General features: G+C 45.8%; 1 pseudogene; it reads left to right on the top strand.

Moving 5' to 3' along the window:
- The first annotated feature begins 863 nt into the window (after nt 1–863).
- On the top strand, nt 864–1,788 carry LOC128589583 (E3 ubiquitin-protein ligase rififylin-like; annotated as a pseudogene).
- Nucleotides 1,789–3,580: the final 1,792 nt, after the last annotated feature.

Raw genomic sequence — 3,580 nt, 5'->3', positions numbered from 1 at the left:
CATGGAATACTATTCAGCCATTAAAAAAAATGGAGACTTTACATCCTTCGTATTAACCTGGATGGAAGTGGAAGACATTATTCTTAGTAAAGCATCACAAGAATGGAGAAGCATGAATCCTATGGACTCAATTTTGATATAAGGACAATTAATGACATTAAGGTTATGGGGTGGGAGGAAAAGTAGAAAGAGGGACGGAGGGAATGGGGTGGAGCCTTGGTGTGTGCCACACTTTATGGGGGCAAGACATGATTGCAAGAGGGACTTTACCTAACAATTGCAATCAGTGTGTAACCTAGCTTATTGTACCCTCAACGAATCCCCAACAATTAAAAAAAAAAAAAAAAATATATATATATATATATACATATATATGAGGTGTATATTTAAATCTTTACAAATTCCTTTAAACTTCCAATTTTATACCTGGGCAACATGAAAGCAAGTTGACCAAGGTCTGACATTAATAAATACTAATGACTAAATACTTGTGCCTGGTCACAAAGCTGCAGCCCTGTCCCTCTCCACCAGTGTTTCCCAGATTGTTGTTTACAGACAGATGCCAGTGCTTATGGAGTCTTTACAAAGTAAAATCAGAAAAGTGTTCATGAAGGGAAAAAAGGAAAAAAAAAAAAACAATGAAGTATGTTTTTCATGTAGCTAAACATTCAACTTAAATGGCCAGCTTTAAAAACCTGCAGACTGAGTGAAAATATTTCCACACCATGTATCTGACACGGGGTGAATATCTAAATTTAGACAACTCAAGACCAAGAAAACAAATAATCCAGTTTAAAGATGGGCAAATGAAACAGCTGTAGCTGCAGGAACTAGAGGCAGCTTGCTTTCTGCCTGATTCTACCATGTGGACAACTTGCTGCAACTGGTTCTGCCTGGATGGACAGCCTGACCAGGGCCCACCACCCAAGGAGCCAGGACACAGGCCTATCCTAACCCTGGGTACAGATCCTTTCCTTCCCCAACAGGCTCCGAACTAAGCAGCAAGGCCTGTGGGGCCCATTTCACAAACAGGCCAGGAAGAATTTCTGCATGACCTGTCTGATCCAAGAAGGGAATGGTCCCACCTCTGCCTTCTCCGCCAACAGTTCTGCGCCACAGCCTATCAGTGGGAAGAGCTCATGGAGGTGAAGGTGAAGGACCTGAGGGACCATCTCAGCCTCTGCGAGATCTCTACTGAAATGTGCCGGGAGAAAGAAGAGCTAGTGTTCTTGGTGCTTGGCCAGCAGGCTGTAATCTCCTGGGAGATTACACCCCCACCTTGTCCCCAGACATCCCCAAGCAGTAGGCCTTCCTGAGCCAGCTTCACACCAGCACGGTGACTCCTACCTCTCCCAGCCTCTCTTCATCTACACAAGCCACCTCTGTCCCTCAGCCCAGGCTCAGGACCATAAGCAGGTCATCGTTTCAGAGGACAGCTGTGTCCTGGGCCGGAGGGCCTCTCTGTCTGACCTGACCCACCTGGCCATGTTGAAGGCCTGACGGTGCGTCAGCTGAAGGAAATCCTGGCTTGCAATGTTGTCAACTACAAGGGCTGCTGTGAGAAGTGGGAGCTGAGGGAGAGGGCGACACAGCTGTATGAGAACCTGAAAGGCCTCCAGCATCTAGTGGGTGGTGCTGAAGACCAAAACAGAGGAACAGTGCCGTCCAGCCTGGGGGACAACCCATCGACTGTGTCCTGCTAGAGTGTGGCCACATGGCAAATGCATGAACGAATGTCCCATCTGCCTGCAGTATGTGACTCGAGCTGTGCATGTCTTCGGGTCCTGAGGGTTCACACCTGCTGCTTCAGGGCCTTACAGGGGGGACAAAGCCTGGGATATCTGGGCCACCTTGCAGAAGGGGTAAATTAACAGAAGAAATGTTGCATTGTTCCCAAGATCAGGATAAGCAAAGATGTCAAAGATACTGTATTACCCCTGGGCATGCCTGTCTTGCCCTGTGTGCGCCTTGTGACTGGCCACCCCCCTGAAGCCACTGGGATCTTCTACAAACCACATGGGTGAGTCCTTGTTTCAGTAATCTTGGGGTGATGATGGTAATTGGTGAACAGATGACTTTCTAGAACTTCTACCAGGTTTTCCTCTCTTCCTCTGAGAACCTAGATGGTTTCACCCTTCCTCCTGTGCGCCACCCACCCCTGAAGATGCTGGCCTGTGTGTCTCCTCAGTTGGAAGTCCTGTTACAAATGATTCTCTTCCTCTCCAGCACATTTAGATTTACATTTCTGGTCTCTCTGGCTTTCTATGCTTTAACCTACCATTGCTAAAGTTTCTTGCAACACTGTCTAAATCTATTTGTTTCTTTGGACCAAAAATGTCAGTTTACCAGACTAGTAGTGGTCCATTGGATAGAATTTGACCAGTAAATTTAACTCTAGTGACAAATTAAACATAAATGCTATCAGAAAACTTCAAAGTTGTTAAGTGCTGGGATTGGAAGCTCTTGGTCTTTGACCTGATCCTGGGAGCCAACAAGCATCTTATTTCCAAACTTCTGAGAAATCCAAGTCAAGCCTGCATGAAGAGATGGTGTGTGGCTAATCTCTGCTGCTTCCTCTTGGGGCCTGACTTTGCACCATCTGTTTTGTTTATGAGGCAAGAGGAAGTGTTGGGTGAAGGCAGTGGCCTTTCTACTTAGCTTTGGCTTGGCTTCTGACCCTCTTTTTGCAATAGGCAGGAGTCTTAAACCACTTTCCCTGAAACTGAGGTCCCTCTCTTACTCATGGAGGTTTTAAATTTTGTCTCATCCAAGGCATGGAGACTCAGGCAAACAATCTTGCTCCTTTCCAGCCAGATAAAGTTCCTGGAGACCAAACACGCCCAAAATACCGAAAAGGTATCCGAGGATACTGAATGAGTCTGGATTCTGCCTGTGGACAGATAGTTGGAAGTCTTAATTCCCTGGATTGGTGGGGAGTTCCTACTTCCATTTCCTTCTGATTTTGGGAGGTCAGGGAAGAAGCATACTGTAGGCCCTATAGATAGAATCGTGCAATAAGTAGGTGATGTTTTCAAGCTCTCTTAGGGTCTTTAGACCACTGGAGGAACTGAAGGGCTTACATTTTCTGTGGAAGTTTAGCCAAGCACAAAACACACATGCTGTCAGAAAAGCTGAGTGAATTAACATCTGTAAACACCTGAGGGCCTTGCCCCAGCACCTACCCTGCACAGAGCTCTGAGACTAGAAGAACCAATTGTGACTGTGGATGGTAGTAGGAAACCACTAAAGGGACCTCTTCATTAGAACAGACATACTTATGCTTTTGCTCCATCATCAACCACTAAACACCTTCAGGGGAATGAAATAATTTCATAAAATAGTTGTCAGCTAAACACTGGGCCACTTACCGATGCGATACAAGGCCTGGTTATTTTCATTCTGGGCCGAAGCCTTTGTAGGAGACTTTGTAGGGAATCAGATTTTCCCGTAAAGATAGCACCATTTGCCTTTCTGGCAGACAGGAAATGCTGTAGTTTACAGTGCCTACCGTTTAGTAAAGGCTCATTCATTCAGCTACTCTTCAATTCCTCTATGAAACAGGTCTATGCAAGTGCTACTC

The sequence above is a fragment of the Nycticebus coucang genome, chromosome 1, assembly GCF_027406575.1.
Source record: "Nycticebus coucang isolate mNycCou1 chromosome 1, mNycCou1.pri, whole genome shotgun sequence".
Taxonomy (NCBI): Eukaryota; Metazoa; Chordata; class Mammalia; order Primates; family Lorisidae; genus Nycticebus; species Nycticebus coucang.
Note: the sequence above shows the minus strand (reverse complement) of the source record. Positions and strands in the feature narration are given on the sequence as shown.